The sequence below is a fragment of the Protopterus annectens genome, chromosome 4.part0 (genome assembly GCF_019279795.1).
Source record: "Protopterus annectens isolate FY-2018-M chromosome 4.part0, PAN1.0, whole genome shotgun sequence".
Lineage (NCBI taxonomy): Eukaryota > Metazoa > Chordata > Ceratodontiformes > Protopteridae > Protopterus > Protopterus annectens.
In genome coordinates, this window is record NC_056733.1 from 1,326,056,855 (window position 1) to 1,326,077,102 (window position 20,248).

Below are 20,248 nucleotides of genomic sequence, written 5' to 3' on the forward strand. Positions count from 1 at the left end.
CCTATGAACCTATGTATGGGATTTCTGTCCATTGCTGGATGTAACCACACATCTCACATACAGTGAACCTATGCCTATAAGCCATTTAGAAGATGAATAATTCACCATTAAGAATGTCTTTAAGATACAAGAATAAACTAGAAACTTGAGTTACACTTAAAGTCCCAAATGAGAAAAAAAAATGAAGATTGAAATATTAATTGGAGAAAGTTGATGCACAGAATGATGAGAACGCGTTTGTTACCAGCCAAAAAAAGCTGATAGCTTGTTGTGCAAGATTACAGGACAGTGGTGACTAGGTAATTGCCATTTTCCACTGTAGTGCAGTCTCAGAGATGGTATATATAAGTAGCAGGAGGTATGGTTGTGCGTCTGTGCAGATATGTTAGCTAACATTATAATTTAATGAAAATGTGAGTAGTTTATTGCACATCAGTTTTTTCTTTTCTAATATAAGTTCACCAAGAAGGTAAACATTCTTCTGTGTACATGACAGTAGTATATTTAGAAGATTTTGTAGTTTTGGACATAAAGAATATGGTGTAATAAAACATGCTGGAGTAAAGTTTGGTGAAGTATTTTCACCATCTGTCCATACCATATGGAATGCCTCTGTGGAGTCTTTCTACATCATCTACTCAAGTTTTTAGTCTCATGGAACTACAACACTATCTGAAGAAGTGCTTTCAAAGACCCAGAAGTAGTTAGTCCCTACAATCTGCTGTCTGTGCATCCTCCTTTACTCTGTACTTCATGTTCAGGATGATCTTTTACATAGTTTGACATGATTTTTCAGATGATATATATATATATATATATATATATATATATATATATATATATATATATATATATATATAGTACTTACGTATTATCACAACCACTTTTCTGAAGTACTCTAATTTGTACCTTTTTCAGCAAACAATGCCTGCTAACCTAAGAAGGGGTGTGTCATCTGTTAACTTCTATTCAGTGAGATTCTTTTTCATGTAGGAAGAGGAATAACGGTAAAATTCCTCTCCCTAGTAGTGTTCTTTCCTGAGCTATCCACATGACTGCTGCTTCTCAGTCATCCATAATGTTACAACTCATAACAGTTGGCATGTTCACAAGAAGACAACTGGCCCATTTCAAACCCCTTTACGTGGCCACATAGTGAATTGCGATTGTTACATTTCGTACATATTTCAATGAATTACTTCTCATTGTTTGTGGTGTAACTGCTTGTTGATAGTCAACAACTTCAGATGTACAGAACTATGTCTGCATGAAGCGGGATAAGGTTTTAACACCCCTCGCACACGAGTCCCACTCAGGAACAAAACAACACATCCTTGAGTAGGGAGATTTAGTAGACAGCAGTTTTTACCTGTAATATTACTTGTTTAAAGTGTTTTTTTTTTTTTTTTTTTTTTTTATATGAGATGCTTAGGAAATTTGTAGAAAAAATGTAAGAAAGAAACAGGTCCTTCTTTGCAGGACTCAAAAGCAGCAGGCATCTGATTTGCATTCTTCATTAAGTCACATCGGGAATCGGCGCTAGCCAGGAAGAGGAATTTTGCCATTATTCCTCTTCCAGACTTATAAACAATGTGATGAAGTAGTAATTCACACTTTTACCAACTCTTTTCAGGTTAGCATTCATACTTTCACGAAAACCTTGGAAGTTTCTGCCTCTTGGAAATGTGTTTGCGATAATACATAAGTGCCATAGATATATATATGTATATATATATATATATATATATATATATATATATATATATATATATATCTATATATATATATATATATGTATTGTCCGGTTCGACTCTCAATTAGAGCGTCTTCTGCGTGGAGACATGTGTGAATGGGCGTAAGGGCTGGCAACTCGGTATGTAAAAATCAACATATATATATATATATATATATATATATATATATATATATATATATATATATATATCGCATGGCCGAAATGTATTCAAAGGCAATCCCTATCAAGGCACTATAAAAGCAATAGAAACATGTCCTACTACATACACCGTACCCTTACAAGAATGGCGAGCATGACAAGTAGCACACCAGAAACTTTAGGCTGCATCTATCCAACATAGAAGTCACAAAAAGGAAAGGAAGTACTTGTTATTGACAGATAAATCTACCACCTGAATAAAAAGACTAAATTTAAAAGTTATTGGGTATTTACGTTTAAACATTCCTTAAATTGCAAGGGTAAAGCTCTTACAGATGGAATGTGTCACAGATGGTGAAGAAGTTGTAAAGTCAGTACAACATAATCATTCCAGTGACCGTGCTGAGGTGGAGAGGTGTAGCATTTGCAATAAGTTAAAGCAGAAAGCAGCCTTGTCTAGGGACACTCCTTGCATAGTAATTGATGACACTATAGCTTCGTCTTCAATTGAGTTTGTCGCATCACTGCCTAGTAGAAAGGCATTACTACAGCAAGTACGGAAAGTCCGTACTTGTCCATCGGTTAGAAACAACTGCCCATCGTTAACACTTACAAATATTAACATCTCCAACTTCCCTATCAAAGTTGGTGAATTTATTATAAGAAGATTAGCTGATGCAATGGAAGAAAATGTAGTTGTACTATTAACAACATCTAAAAATCTGTCTGATCTCAGTAAGACAGTAATTTGGCTTATGGAAGGTACATGCATTACCAAGGGTATTAGGTGTAGGCAGTTATATACAATTCATGGTCTTGTCATGTATGGTGTGTTTGCAAAGTGTGTTCCATTGGTATATTGTTTGATGTCCAAGAAATCTTTGCATTCTTACAATTACATGTAGCACTGTCTATCTGAGTTGTTGAATTACACTAGGAAAAGTGTTTAATGTAAATATATTTTATGTGAATTTGAAATTGCAGTTATTAAAAGTTTGCATGCAAATGTGAATAGTATAGTAAGCAAAGGTTGCTTCTTTCATTTCGGACAGAACCTGTGGAGGAAGGTGCAATTGTTAGGTTTAGCGTCTTTATACAATGGGAATATGAGGTTCCAATCATACATCAAAATGTTGGCTGCTCTAACATTTCTTGAAGAGAGAGATATAATACCAACCTTTAATTTACTGAAGGAAGAATTTTCTGAAGAAGGGAAAGATTTGATAAAATACTTTGCAAAGTGGTATGTTTTTAGGAAACCGAGAAAATGTACAACCTGTTCTGCACCTTGCGTTAGGTTCTCTCCATTGTTCCCTATCTCATTCTGGAACGTGTTGGTTTTGAATGACTTGGTTTTGCATTAGAACATTACCCCACCAGATGCGCAGTAGCAAGGACTGCCCAAACCTGCCCAGCACTCTCCACATTAATTCATTTTGAAAACTGCTTTGAATAAACTCGAGAAAACCATCCTCACATAAATGAGTATGCTAAACTGCCCAAATTAGATATCAAATTGTATTTGACTAGGCTGGCAGCCTTCACCAATCTCTCCCCTATCGTCACCCCCCCCCCCCCCAGGGAACTCAAGCAAGCTTTTCAAGTGCCCCTTGAGAAACATCGCTAGAGAGTGTCAGGTCTATCTGGGAGCACCTCACCCCATTCCCTGTCTTGAGAGCCCATCTGCATTGGCATTGCTACTCCCACTGCGGTGCTGCACTGACATTTAATATGCTTGTAACCCCAGACTCCATCTTAGCAACCTGGCAACACAAAGCCTTTTCTCCTTTATTTGCTGGTACCAGAATTTCTAATTTCCATTGATCAAAAGCTTTGATATATTATGTGTACTTACAAATAGTATATCGATCCAAACAGACTTTTAGCTATAAAAACATACACAGAATATGCTGCATTTATACAAAAGTATTACACTATTACAGTGAGAAATGCAGCTCTTTAATGGGGAGGGGGGCGAACACATAAAATGCTGCATGTATAAAATCTATTACACAGATTTAAAATTCCTATTCTGTAAAGGTGTGGGGGGTGGTTGGCGACCGTTTTGCGAGGTCCATTTTATTGCACGTATTAATTGTCCCACTGCCTCAGAATATTGCCTGTTGCTTTATCTCTAGAAAAACAAATGTTTAAAGAATGGTGGGTGGGTGCAGAGGCCCCCCTGCAAAACCAATTACTGCACAACATGATACAAAAGAAAGGTGGGAGTGCACGGGTGATGGGAATGGACTGCAAAAGGGAACCTGTGGATACTGCCCTTCTTACCCGCTCCTTACCCTGCACCACGGTATGTGGTTATGTACAAAGTGACAAAGCAAGTCAGGCACCCAGGACATGCGGTGCTTTCGACAGTGCACTTTCAAATGTAGAAAATAATTGACATTCACCATGTCACTGTATAATCTGCATGGCTTGTCACTCAGCCCTGTTAATCATGTAGGCCATGCCCATTCCTGCAAAAAAAATCATGGTGGGGTAATGTTCAAATACAAAGCCTGTGACTGACCTGTATGTTATACCATCCACTATAGTTCATGAGCAAAATAGAGTGGATGAAAGTCGGGCTCGAATGATTGCTGGATGTCCTGCTTCACCTAAAAAATGTAAACTTTTAAGATGACAGGAATAATTTCAATGTGCATTTTCTAACAGAGAGCATTATACATCTCTTGACTATATTTCTGAAATCGGTGTGTTACTGAAAATGTAACACTTCACAGTATTTGGAAAGAGTTTGGAGTTATTTTCTTCACAATTGGTGATTAAACATGATAAGTTTTCAGTCTGTGAATAATGTCTATTGCTGCTGTTCTTTTCTCTGTACTGCTATTGGTTACTTCAAGGTTGTAGATGCACAAAGTGGTGTTAGTACTGTCACAATCGCCAGTTTTCATTTTGGCATTATGTAACTCGGACATGTGTACTTCAGCTTTTTGGGTTTTTGGAGTTATGTGAATTTGATGTTTTAGTCTTGGTATTTTGCAAATCGGTCTTTAGTAAATTCAATTTGGCTATTAGATGTAGACCCATATATATATATATATATATATATATATATATATATATATATATATATATGTATATATGACATACACAAACACACACACACAAATTTACACAGCATCAAGTACCTATGACTGATAAAATACTAAAAGTAGCACTGGTCAACTAAAAGACAATAGAAATAACTATTTTGGGGGAATATTAATTTGTTTAGAATATTTAAGTTTTGTTACCAATGGTTTTCAACTGGACTATTTCTGCATCCTTTTAATTCAAGATGTGCCTGTGATGACCATGCCCTGGCCCAGCAATCAAGGAGCCTCAATCCTCACCACTAACACCAGGGAAGTTGTCTCATAGAAGAGGAAAGGATAACTAATACACACAGTAAAGTACAATTTCCCTTAAGTGCACACAGAGATCACACTCAGTCTGGGGCTGGTTGTTCCCTTACTCACCAGGTCCCCAATAAGACTCCCCACTGGCACAGCTATAGGGTCCAGGTCTCAGCCTAACTGGGCAAGCTAAAACCTCCAGTACCCACTCTGTCCAACCAGTGCTTCCTGCCCCTGCCAAGTAGCTGACACAACACACACACACACTTTGAGATAAGTATTTATACAACTTCACAGACACTCATGGGAAAGGTTGACACAGATTCTCCAACTGTGCCCCTTTATCCAAACTGTATGGTAGTAATTGCTGCCACCACCCAGTTAATAATATCAGCTACTAAAAGGCCCTTAAAAGGGTGTCCAATTATTACTCTGCAATGTTAATATCCAGTGGTAATGTGACTATACATTCTAAGGCTTATCAGAGTGGCCTATTATAATAAACTCTATATAAATATGCAATGTACTCTAGAGCTTATCTCTACACAAACAAGCCATAGGTGGAAGGCTTTAAAAATATTTAATAATAAATAATTAAAACACAAGAGAAAACTACTACACCACAGAGATATCTAAGAGTTCAGAGATCACACAGAAACTTAAAATAGTACAGTAAGACAGGTCTGATTTCAAAGAAAAATATCTAATTAATCTTTACTAGCTTTAACTATTCTTACAAGAAATCACAGTGCTAGAAACTTACATGTGAGCATAAGCAGAGTGCTGGTAAGTTGGATATCAAGATCAAAATGCCTCTCCGGTCTCTCTCTCTGAGACACAGTTTATAAAACATCACTAACAAACATGTCTCTGGGCCCTCCCCAGATTACATCATTTTTGGCAATTAAGTTTTCCCAGTATTCATATTGCATCATCTTGACACCTGCTCTGAGTTCCCAGGCTAATAGAAACTACATTTACATTATTTAGCAAGCTAACACCTGCACAGGAGAATACAACAATAAAAGGCATTTCACATATACACTCTATCAGAAACCAAAGCAATAAAGCACCTTCCACATGTACACTCTAACAATTATTCCTTACGTTAAGACAATAGGAAGAATGTGTACAGCTATTCGCTCTGGCACCATTTTTTTTTAGATAATTGTACTTTCAAAGACATTTGAAATGCTTGGCTTGATTTTCCTTACAGCAGATGGAAATGTAGCAACAATCTTGAAGTTCACATTTTACAGTGTTTTCTTTACACTCAAGAAACATGCCTGTATTTTACATTTATTATCAAGAAAACATGCCTGCATTTTACATTTATTTACAAATGCCAGAATTAGATATCAAATTCTATTTGACTAGGCTGGCCTTCGCCCATCACTCCCCAATTGTCACAGCGCCCATTATAATTATGTAATAGCAAGTAAGAAATCAATAATTAATACAAGTAACTGGAAGTTTTAGTCAAACATTCTCTTATTGTAAAGATTACAGGGATAGCAGAAGTGGTAACACTAAGCCTTCTAAAAATACAGTATTTACAAGCAGCAAAAGTGTCATGTTGTCTACCTGCATAACAATTAAATGGGTCTACTACAGGTGCTCGCAGCTAGCAGTTCATGGCACACCTAATCACTACTGTTTGCTCAAAAAAGCAAGTGCCCAAACTCCCACTATCCCAGTCTTTAACTTCTACATAGCCCACCTCACACCCAACCCCTATACAATAGTATAGCCTTACCCTAATCTAAGCAATAAACCTGAATCTTCCACCCAATTCCAAACCTTATTCCTGGGATTATTTACCCTAAACCTTCCTTACTCCTCCTTAACCCTAAAGTCCCTGATCAGTCCCTCAACCTAAAACTCCAGCTTCCCTCCCTAAAGTTAAATTCTACTATTGTTCCCTAAGCCTAAGACTCCCATCCAGCTCCCTAATCCTAAAACCCACGCCCACTACCTAACGCTAAAACCTATTCCCAATCCCTAAACTCCCTTCCAGCTCCCTACTGTTACCTAAACCTAAAACCCACATCCCATTCCTAAATCTAAATTTCCACCTATCCATAAGCCTAGATTCCATGCTCTCTTCACATGGCTGCTTGCCTAAATTCATATTCTAGTTCAAACATAAAAAACAGCCTACCCAAGCAATGAAGAACTCATTTTCCTGGCTTCAAGATGTTTTTTTTTTTTTTTTTTTGGAGCACTTGGGACTAGAGAGCCTGTAGTGCTTCTGAATTACATGATTTATTAGAAAGTGGATGTTAAAGTCAAGCTAATCTGATTGTACAAAACTAGAACAAAATATACAGGTTCATAGGTAAGTGCTAGGCTAGCTGCCTTTTCAGGCTGTTTTAAGCTTAACCACATTTATTTTTGGCACTTGAATTAACCTAACCCGTTTGGTTTTAGATTGACTTCACCCATCCCATGGTCACTAATTATATATTACTCCTAGTGAAAATAAATAGGAATGTACCATAGATAATTTCATGGGTGCAATACATGGTATAATGCATTTAGGAGTTGCCACTGTCCATAAGTATACAGAGACAGTTCTGGGGCTAATTTTCTATTACCGATCTACAGATCCAAATTGTGTTTCAGTATGGATGGGGATGTAGTTTGTTTTATGTGGATGGGGTGTCTGTTCACAGCAGCAGTATCCTCTGCGAGATATACCTGTCCCTCCAAACCATTCTATTTATGTTGCAGAAGAGGTTTAGATTGCTAAACTAAGTATTTCTGATGCCATGCTAAACTATGTATTTCTGATGCCATTTGACTTGATGATGTGCAGTAGGACCATCAGTTCTAGGTCAGACATACATCAAAAGTTTTTAGACATAAAACAACCATGCAACTGCATTTTAGTTAAGCCCCCGGATTCATGAAGCTCGGCGCAGGTCTGGCGTAAGGCTTCCGCCTGCCGTGCAACGTAGATGTGGAGTAGTCGCGCCATATGCATATTAATGAAGGCGGCAGCCGCCACAGCCACGTGCAGAGGAAACGTGCGCGAGTGTAAGGGGCGTATCGAAGTTGCGCAGGGAGGTGTGTCAATGTCGGATTTTGAGGAGCAACCTAAACTGCTGAACATTATATTCCTCCAGCAATAGTAATCGTACCTATCAGTGACCGTGGACACTGAAACGTATGCAAAGCAGAGTCCCTGTGAACAGAAAATGAAGACTCAAACAGAAATGCACGGTAGGGAATAACGGGTCCCTACCCATGAACAAATGACAGGAAAACCGTGTGCCTGTAGTCCAACGTAGTGTTGATAGCTATACCATGTGGAAGTGAAACGTACCAGATGTTAGCGCGCCGCCAGTAGGTACGTCCAGTCCAACGGAGAGGGTCACCAGCCGACCCATAATTTGAGGGAGGGAACATAGCTGTGCAGATGTGTCCATAACAAAATACATGAGGAGAAATGTAGATATAGTTAGTGACCGTATGTCTGAATCATATCCCACAAGCCATGTAATAGTCACATACAAAAGGTATGTCCGTATTTCACATACCAAATGTGATAGAAAATAGCATACGCATGTAAACGAAACAGAAGGAGCATATAAACGAGCCATAACAACACGGACACATGTAGGCCGAAAGGAACAGTATGATCCGTACCATCGACCAAGATTACCACCTGCCCCACTTTGCAAGCGACAGTCACTCTGTGGGCAGATGTGTCCTGACACAAACATGTAAAACTGGCAGATGTCCAGAGAATATAGGACATAATTCCTCCGTCATGCAATAGTTGCATTAAACATATTTCACTGGACGTATAATACATAAATGTCATAACAAACAGAATAAGATACCGAAATGCTACAAGAATAAGCTTAGAGATAGGCAAGAATTGTAAGTTCTATCTGCCGAACTGACCGTGGGTATGTCAGCCTGTAAAATATGCTGTGTTCACCGCAACTGTCACAGTAGGGTTGCCACCCTTACAAATGGCCAAAGTGGGACATGTTCGGTACAGACATCAGACTGTACAGGCCGACACATACCCACGGCCAGTACAAAGGACAGAACATAACTGTTTTGCCTACAGAAAAGCGTATTCCTGTAGCATTTTAGTTGCTTATTCTGTTTCTCATAACAGTCAGGTATTTCAGATACAGAATTAACTGTTTAATGCAACTATCACATAAAATATAAGAAATATGTTTGTCCTAAAATCTCAGGACATTTGCCATGTTGACAATTACATGTCAGGACACAACTGCCCAAAGAGGGACTGTCCCTCTCAAAGTGGGACAGGTGGTAACCCTATGTCACACTGTGGCCAATTGAAAAGGTGAAAACACAACTGTTGACTGTGGGGAGGCAATGTCCACAATGGTTGGACATGTGTAAGGAATAGCTTGGACATAGGAAAAGGTGCCATCCTACCAATGAGTAGAACAGGCTGGCAAAATCCGGAAGTCAGCTGTATAATCCGAACATGTATGTGACACAGTCGAACGGGTAGTACCCGGATACACCAACCAAGTAATGAAAGTGAAGTAAGGGCGTGTACCTATGTGCATGAGGTATAGCATGTGGAAAGCAAACATAGCAGGGTAGTCCACACAACCATAAAGGTACCCGACACATGTAGGGTAGTCAGTGTGTAACTCTGGCCGTGTCATGGGCCAACAACCAAAGTATTGCTCTATGGGGGTTGAGTAATTTGCGTGTGAGGGGTGTGTGCTTAATGGTAAATTCCTCAAAGGCGATACTTGTGTCGTATGCAGAAAAGGTGAACCGGAGGTGTATGAGGGGGCAGTGGGTGAAGTGGAAAGAAACACAACCTCATGTAGAAACAGCTGCAAGACAAGCAGACAGGCCATAGTGTAGAACACAATCCCACAAACATATGAATATGGAAATATGCGAGACAAATGTACAGATACGGCACTGTCACATACCAACAGATGGGTCCTGATGGAACTGGCCATAACAAACGCAACACACCTGGATGCATAATAGCCTACCCAGCATACCCTCCACAACACACAACCTGCCACCATATGAGAACGTCCACCAAATTCAGCTATACATGGTCCACTGGTTTGTTGCAGAAACAGCTACACACAGTGACCCCTACGCATATGTAGTAGGTATTGTCACCCTAGGCAGTGTCAGGATTGCAAACCATGTATCCCCTGCAGGGAAAACCCCCTGCACGTTTTCATGCAGCCACAAAAATCTTCGTTATCTAACTTGTTTTGGTCTTGACCAATTTTTGTTATATCACTCATGGGATGACCAACTTTTGTAAATAGTAAAATGGGTATGACGACATGATGTCCAATCCAGTAGATATCTGGACACAAGTCAGAATGTGCAGTGGAGGTCCATGACACTGTCCAGCCCTAAGTGGGCATGCATAACCTACCACCCAGGATAAAATACCTTCCCGTGATGCACGTGTCCAGACACGAATAGGAGGGAGAATATAAAGCACACATTTGCAAAGTGGAAAACGGCAAGAGGGCAAGGAAGACACTATGTAAACAGGTCAACCCTGATCAAGTGTGAGGGACACTGACTGTGTGCAGTCGTGACTGACCATACCTGTCAACCTGTGTAAGCAAGATAATCTGGACAGAGCCGTGAATATAAGTGAGACAAAGGTCCAAAATCAGGGACAATCTGTAAACATATCTCTTAGAAACATAGAATTTGATAGAATAACAGTTTGCACATTGGCATTAATGTCTGGATTATGAAGTCTGAAACCCAACTGCCTGTCAGCACATTCCGACTGCAGTCTTTAATGCTGAGCTACTGCTGTGCCAGAACACGACAGCGTATTACAGAGGTCCGTACCATACCACTCAACTGTCCGGATATTCGCAGAATGACTAGGGTCACCACCTGTCCCACTTTGCGAGTAACAATCCCTCTGTAGGCAGTTGTGTCCTGTGAAAAAAATCAAGGCATAGGTTTATAGGTTCATAGGTTCATACTAGGCTATCTGCCCTAGGGCATTTATAAGCCTAGCCAGAATGTGTTTGGCTTTCGCCACCTATTTTAAATTTATTTTGCTATGCCTTTTTCGAGGTTAATATACTGTGCCTCTGTCTAACAGTGACACAGAAGTGATACCCGGGGTAAACCTACGATCTCCCATCCACTCATCAAGATTCCTCTTAAAGAGAGTCAATAAGGGACTCTGCCTAACCTGGACTGGGATTTTATTCCAGAGTGAAGGAAGCCTCTGGGTTATGAATCTGTCCCTCCAGCATGTCCTATTTATTTCAGTGCTGAGGTTCAAGTCTCTTGAGTGCATAGCTCAATGGGATTTGGATTTTCTGAGGTGCAGCATGTCCATTAATTCCGGGTTGGACATGGCTTTATACGTCAGGCACAGATTGCCTCTAAACAGGCGGTATGCCACTGAGTAGAGCTGGAGTTTCTTTAACCGGGCAGCATATGGCATCTGTTTGAGCCCTTTGATCCTCTTGGTGAGGTACTTTTGGGGTCTTTCCAGTTGCTGCAGGTGTCTGGTAAGGTACATCCCAAAAGGGCATTGTACTCAATTATGGGCCTGATGAGGGATGAGTAAAGAGGCACGATGACCTCCCCTGATCTAGATGTGAATCCCTTCATGAGTAGGTGGGCTATATAAAATGTTTTTCTAACCACTTTGGCCACGTGGTTGTCAAATGAGAGATTGCTATCAACTTGGGTCCCCAGGTCCCTAATTACTTCTTCTGTACTTAATGGATTACCACCTATGTGGTAATTTGTGGGCACTTTGTGTTTGCCAAAGGGGATGACTATACACTTTTTGGCATTTAGCTTGAGGCCATGGCTCTGGCACCAGTTGTCTGTTTCTATGAGGCCCTTTTGGAGGATGCTTGTGTCAGCTGGAGAGTCGATTATGGCGCCCAGTTTGGAGTCATCTGCGAACTTGGTCAGCCACAGTCCTTCCGTGTTGGCCTGTACCTCCGAGAAATATATACCGAACAAGAGAGGTCCCAGGACTGAGCCTTGTGGGACACCACTTGTAACTGGTTTGGAGTCTGACATGGCTCCAGCAATTCTAACCATGTGGGTTCTGTCCTTGAGCCAGTTTGCAATCCAACTAGTGACATAGGGGTTTATATTTAAGCTGGTGAGCTTATCTATAATGCCCGAGTGGGGTATTGTATCGAAGGCTTTTGCGAGGTCCAGGTAGGCTGTGTGGACCACCTTCCCCTCGTCAATGGCCTTGGTGACTGTTTCAAAGAAATCAACCAGGTTTAAGAGGCAGGATCTGCCCTTAACAAAGCTGAACTGGGTAGGATCCAGTGTCTGTAGGTCCCCAGTATCTTTATTTATGAGGTCCATGATGATCCTTTTCATAGCTTTGCAGACCAAGCTAGTCAGGCTTATGGGGCGATAGTTTCCAGGATCCGTTGAGGCACCACCTTTATGGAGAGGGACCACTGTTGCTGTACACCACTCTTTGGGCACATATCCTGTAGTAAGGCTGAGGTTGAACAGTAGTTTTATGTTTGGGTTTAGCTCTTCTTGGAGTTCATGTAGGACGCAGCCCGGGACACCGTCTGGTCCCATTGATGCTGTGTTTTTTGCTTTGGAGAGGGCGGCTCTTACCTGAGCATCTGAGATGTCAGGGGGGCAGCACTCTGCTGTGATAGATCTTTGCCCTTTTGGTGGGGAGGGGGGAGAGAAGTTTGCGCTGAACCTGTCAGCTAGGATGTTGGCAACGTCTGTGGGTTCAGTGTATTTTTTGTCATTTTGGACTAATTCTGAGCATATCTGGGAATTACCACCCAGGTTCCTAACATAACTAAAGAAAGCCTTGTGATTATCCTTAGTGTCCTGTGCAATTTTTACATAGCAAATGTCCTGAGAGTTTATTTCCTAATTTACTTTAATAGTCGCATAAAACGGTTATTTTATATATGAATCCTCAATATGTTATGTGAAGTAGCATAAGCAATTCAAATGTTAATAGAATAAGCTATTATATGTACAAAAAAGGTTAAAGTTCAGTACTATGCACGGCTGTAGGTATGTTTTGTCCTGGAAAATCTGACATCTCTACAGAACATGGTCCACTTTGGGCAGTCGAAAAGGTGGCAACCCTAAGAATGACCACAGGTTCGCCCCATAGTGTTGGTGTGTGCCTCCGACAATCTGCACCAGTGTGGTAAATAGCTGAGGATTGACGTCACTAAATAATGAGAAATATCCTGAGTATAAGACTCCACAACCTGCAGAAAAGTCATGCTAATGCAAAACCTAGCATTCTATCAACGTTCTCAAAGTAATAAAACCTGAGGACACACCACGAGAAGTTCCAATTGAGCTTTATTCAATTTAACATAAAAATAATAAAAGATAAGCGCTTTCGCGTGCTGAAAATGCACGCTTCCTCAGATCTCGTTTTGTGACAAGAATTACTTGCTTTTTAAATTAAACAGTAACCAATACCAGCTCTTCTTCAATTAGAAATAATTGACAATTGATACAAAGGCTGTTCTTCAATGCTGGTGCAAGAATTCCTACTAAAACCAACCTTGGCGTGAACATAAGTTCACATTCCCCAGATACATGCTTGACCATAAATGTTGGTACTCCGTGGTGAATGTGATATTTACTTATGCAATCTTAGAAGGCCTTCCTTTCATTTATCAGATTTGCATAGTGAGTTCCTCATACCATAGGTCCTTCTTTTCAAGATTGGAAGAGGGGAACCAAGAATGTTGGGATTTTTTAATTCAGGCTAACCTTCGCGTGCTTTTAAATGTTATTTAAATGTTTATTTTTATACACAATACGATAATATCCGCGCCCCAGAATAGTTGTAAAATGGGATTTAAAGCAGACTGGGCAAGTAGAATATACACGCTGCAGCTGTCATCGCGTGTAGAATTATAGTCAAAATTTTTTTACTTACAAGCTTTCATCAGTGCAATATTGCAGCCCTAAGACAATTATCTAAGGTGAAATTTGGTTATTTTATTTTATTTTGTTTTACTATCTGAATGAGATGATTTAGATTTTATAAATAGTAATAGTTCCTAATTTGGAGGCTTACAAATATTATTGTTCAGCTGTTTTCTTTTAAAACCTAGCAGTTCCATACAGCTTAAGTGTGCAGCGTCATTTTGATTTTCATTACACACCAGAGTCCAGTCGGGTTAGAGCATAGCTTGGCCGAAAGACATGGCAGATGAGACAGTTTTGTTATGTTCCGCTGACAGACTAAGATGACTAAGACTTATAGGGAAATTTCACCACCTGCATTTAATGTATATATTACAGAATCGCAGTACATATTATTTTTTAGAACCATCCAAATATGAGCTATGAAGGGTACTAACGGATTGCATAAGTAAATATCACATTCACCACAGAGTACCAACAGTTCAGTTTTAAATAAATGAGAGAGCTGCTTGATTTTTTTGCACACCACTCAGGCAAGTGAATCGAGATTGTTTTGTTGTGAAGCATTACTTTTTTGTATTTACATTATAAAAGTTTTTAAGCTTATAGTAACAGCCTGTATTTAAGTGGATGTAATATCAGCATGAATATGATTGTTTTACAGGCTTGGAAAGATCAATATGTTTACTTTTTTACAATACATTTATGGTCAAGCATGTATCTGGGGAATGTGAACTTAGGTTCACGCCAAGGTTGGTTTTAGTAGGAATTCTTGCACCAGCATTGAAGAACAGCCTTTGTATCAATTGTCAATTATTTCTAATTGAAGAAGAGCTGGTATTGGTTACTGTTTAATTTAAAAAGCAAGTAATTCTTGTCACAAAACGAGATCTGAGGAAGCGTGCATTTTCAGCACGCGAAAGCGCTTATCTTTTATTATTTTTATGTTAAATTGAATAAAGCTCAATTGGAACTTCTCGTGGTGTGTCCTCAGGTTTTATTACTTTGAGATTCTTGGTTTTATACGTTGCCAGAGGACACTTTGGAGAGCGGAGACATTATTTTTTACTTTGATTCTATCAACGTTGTAAGCTTGTAAGAGCAATCATTAAAATGTGTCCCTAATTGTCCCCCCATCGTGTAGGTTTTGTGCAGGTTCGGTGCTCTAAGAGGTTGAGCGGTATGGTCTGTACATATTTACAGGAACAGGCCTTCACACTTGTGTAATGTACAACTGCATACCTGTAGTCACTTCATGTCCAAAAATAATAGGTAATAGTCAAATGTGAATGGGAACACCCCTCACCGTGGAGTATTGACTGTAACAACCCCACCCATAATATGTAATGCCAACAGAATAAGCTCCTGACAGGTGCCCAAACACCTGTGTCTATAAACACAGGTAAAACTTCAAAATAGGGAGATAATCCCTGTCCATATGCTTCGTCTGACATTTGACCTCGGCCAGAGAAGTTCCGTTCACCAGGTGGACAAGCCTAAACCCAGATCACTACATGAACACCACGACAATCAAAGACCTGTATGTGGCTGGACTATATGCATTGGTGTTCTGCATATCCTCAGAGTGATTAACAATGCAGCCGGAGTCCACAGCAGTAGGCAATAGGGAATGTGTAATATGTAGTACCACCTTTTTCCCAGCAGGAGAATGGATGCCTGTGTCGTAGGTGAAGCAGTGAGGCGTATGTTGATGTAGCTAAGTACTATGGGTATACATATCAATGAGGGAGACCACCAATAGAATAGTGGTTCCGGTATCCGGCCAACGTGAATGCAGTCCTGGTTGACCTACGACCACTGCACATATAACTTGAAAGTGTAATGAAAGTGTTCATGCAGTACACACATTTAAATATGTAAAGGTGAACGTGTGTTTCCCAGTAGTCCGTAAACTGGAATACAGATATGTAACTGTTGCAGTCAGAATTATTAAAGTTCATGGAAGCACAATTATCTATGAAACATATGTAACCCACAATAAGGATATGCAAGTGCGCCTGCGCGTGTGTAATCCGCTCACAGAATAGAAAATGAATAGTGTTTTCTCCACGTTCTATGTACATGGCTCATACCTGTTAAACCTGTAAAGTACAAAACTGGACAAAGCCATGACAACAACTGGTACAAATAGGGACAATCCCCAGATATTGCCCTAACAAACATAGAAAGTGGATAGAATAACAGGTGTGTCACTAGCATGGATTCTCTGAAGGGTATGAAGTCGTAACCTGAAATGTTTGTCATTATTTACCAATGTCAGTCTTTAATGATATGCCACTAACTTGCCAGATAGACACAAGGTTATGAAAAATGGACCACAAATAGGGACAATCCCCAGATATTGCCTAACAAACATAGAAAGTGGATAGAATAACAGGTGTGTCACTAGCATGGATTCTCTGAAGGGTATGAAGTTGTAACCTGAAATGTTTGTTATTATTTACCAACGTCAGTCTTTAATGATATGCCACTAACTTGCCAGATAGACACAAGGTTATGAAAAACGGAGCAAAGATAAGAGGCAAACAGCTGTACATGAAGCGGAAATCTGTACAGTTGAATGGCATGATATGGAGATATGTATACACATATATCCACAAACATAATCCAAAGCAAATTATGAGATGAGGAATGTGCAGACATATGTATATATGTACAGATATATATATCTATACACACACGATACATGAATAGATATATACACAACAAACATATGTCCCTGTACATATAACACATGTACATAAATAGGTCACAGTATAGCTAATATGGATAGACAGACAGACATGCATGAAAGGAAAATACACCGATGGTTTCCAAACCACTTCCCGGAAAGTACCAGTGTGACAGAGCCTGCAAGTTCTACACGTTAAACATGAATATAGGTGTCCTTTGCAGGACTCCAAAAATTGATCCGTACGAAGTGCAAACCATCACTGATGTGAAAGACATCACAGCTGCAACTACGATATAGCTGTACATGCAACAGTAGCAGGTGCAAGGGTAATAACACATGGGTCGATTGAATGTATGACATACGAGCTGATATCCGCAGAGTGGGGAGTGCTCGGAAGTGTCCTCACACTTTATTATTGCTCACATTAAACACGTCTAATGGGTACAGTGGAGGTGTGTCAGGTATGGGAATCATGGGTATGCAGAATTGGGCCAAGGTGTTGGTTGGCACAGATCTATTAGGTACGCCCCATGGGAGTGATCAATATACCTATGTGGGTATAGCACATGCCTATATTCACCAAAAAGGTGCAACACATCCACTGGATATTGTGTAAACCATTGGGGGAAGATGTAGGGACCTATATCAGTGTCATGTAGGCGATTACCATGGATGGACACGCATACGACCAAGATGGTAACCATACCTGCCAGAATGTCAGAATAAGACAGCTGGACTAAGGCATAGTACACGACAGACAAATAGGGACTATATTAAATATACCTCAGACAAAGTCAGACCATTGATAGAATAATTGCGTAGTCGGGAATATGAATGTTATGAGAGTTAGTAATCATGAAATAGAAATGTCAGTCATGATTACCTAACCGCACAGTCCGTCATGGCTTGCCAGCAATCTATCAGAAAGGCACATTATCATGACAAATGTAACAGAATCATAGGTCAAACCCCAGGGCGTATACCCATAATGTGTACAGGTGAGAGGTATGAAGGTAAACCGTCCTAATGAAATGTACAGAACTAGTGATACTAGGTGGACAGGTGAGAAGAAAGACGTCAGGATAAATGACAAGACATGTACAAGTCATAAGCATGTTTGTCCACAAATGTGAATTACAACGTATGGCCTGTGAAAGTCAATGTGGAAGGTTAATAGACTCAAATGACATGTGTCCCTCAGGGTGTCATGCATTGTCACCGATACAGTGTCCAGTCCACCATACTCGTACGTGAGCTCTGCCACTGACGGAAAGCGCAAATACCAGCCTACACATAAGGTACATGATGGAATAAGTAGTGTGGATAAGCCCCTGTTGGCCTGTGTGAGAAATATAACCCAGTGGGTGGGTGTGTTCTGCAATAGGAATGTAATGGTAACTGGCCTGTGATGGCGCCATGTATTGTGTGTATTGGCGTAACTGTACGAATGTGCAGATGTATGCCTCCTATGTGTGGTGTGTTCCTCTCACAATCTGTACCTGTCTGCCAAATACCTGAGAACTGACATCATTAAATAATGATAAACATAAAGAAACTCCAGCTCTACTCAGTGGCATACCACCTGTTCAGAGGCGATCTGTGCCTGACGTATAAAGCCATGTCCAACCCAGAATTAATGGACATGCTGCACCTCAGAAAATCCAAATCCCATCGAGCTACGCTCGAGACTTGAACCTCAGCACTGAAATAAATAGGACATGCTGGAGGGACAGATTCATAACCCAGAGGCTCCCTTCACTCTGGAATAAAATCCCAGTCCAGGTTAGGCAGAGTCCCTCATTGACTCTATTCAAGAGGAATCTTGATGAGTGGATGGGAGATCATAAGTTTACCCCGGGTATCACTTCTGTGTCACTGTTAGACAGAGGCACAGTATACTAACCTCGAAAAAGGGCATAGCAAAATAAATTTAAAATGGGTGGTGAAAGCCAAACACATTCTGGCTAGGCTTATAAATGCCCTAGGGCAGACAGCCTAGTATGAACCTATGCACCTATGAACCTATATGAGTTTAAGACCCCAAATCCCTCAGAAAGGTCATACTAATGCAAAACCTATAATACTGCCAACTATCTACGTTTGTAAGAGCAATATGTAGAATCTGCCCCTATCTGTCCCCCCATCATGTTAGGCTTTGTAGAGATGTTTTGCACTAGTAGGTTGATAGGTATGATCAGAAACAGATACATGTCTGAGGAAACAGCATTATCGACCGCAAGATAATGCAGAGGTATGAAAAGCGCTGCAGTAGGAAGTTCATCCGCAGGTATGTGCTGACATGTCAAATGACACAGCAGTCTACAGAAAGTACCTATAAGGTGTCACCTTTACCAGTGATGACAGTGGGACATACCCACAGCCATGCATACACCACAAATAGACATAGCACACAGCAAAGCCTAGGCCATGATACATGAAGCCTGCGGTGTGTATGGATTGAGTGAGAGTACAGAAAGGAAAGATGACTGCCAGGCTATTCAGCAAACACCTGCAGGGGCGTGCAAGACCACCCATAACACGAACATTGCATGGACAATGTTGGGATTTGCAACATACCCCATTTGTATGTGTAAGCTATGCAAATGATGTAATTATAGGGTTGCCACCTTTCCAAATGGCCAAAGTGGGACATTTGTGCTACAAACATCAGATTTTGCAGGGCAAAACATACCCACGGCCAGTACAAAGGACAGAACTTCAGTTGTTTGCCTGAATAAAAGTTTATTCTTGTAGCATTTTTGTTCCTTATTCTGTTTCATATAACATTTAGGGGTTTCAGATACAGAATAACTGTTTTATGCAACTATTACATACACTATAGAAAATAATTTTGTCCTAAAATCTCAGGACATTTGCCATTTTCTCACAGTATTTTGCAGGACACAACTGCCCAAAGAGGGACTGTCCCTCACAAAGTGGGACAGATGGTAACCCTACGTAACTACGCGATACATGAAACAGTAAGCTGTCCATGCAAGAGCAGAGTTATGTGCAGAAATGTACCCGGATGTTATGTGACTAATGTTTTGCACGTTGCTAAACGGAGCAATGACAGCTGCAAATACAGTATGAATACAGTCGAAGAAGCATGCCAGTGTCCAAGTCCAAGGCCAGTGGCGGCTTTGTCCATTGGATATCAATGAACCAGTAGTTGTCCTCCCCTGATCCCTGGTGTGGAAGCGTAGCGCAGCGCCACGAGAACGCGCTGTGCTTCAAAACAAGACATATGGATAATATACATACAAAATGTAAGTTTAGTTAGATGTTAGTATGCCATGCAGATGAATGGCAAGCTGGAGACAACATGGCTACTGCGTACTGGTACCTATGTGTGGAAGCGCTCTTTCAGAGATGTAATGG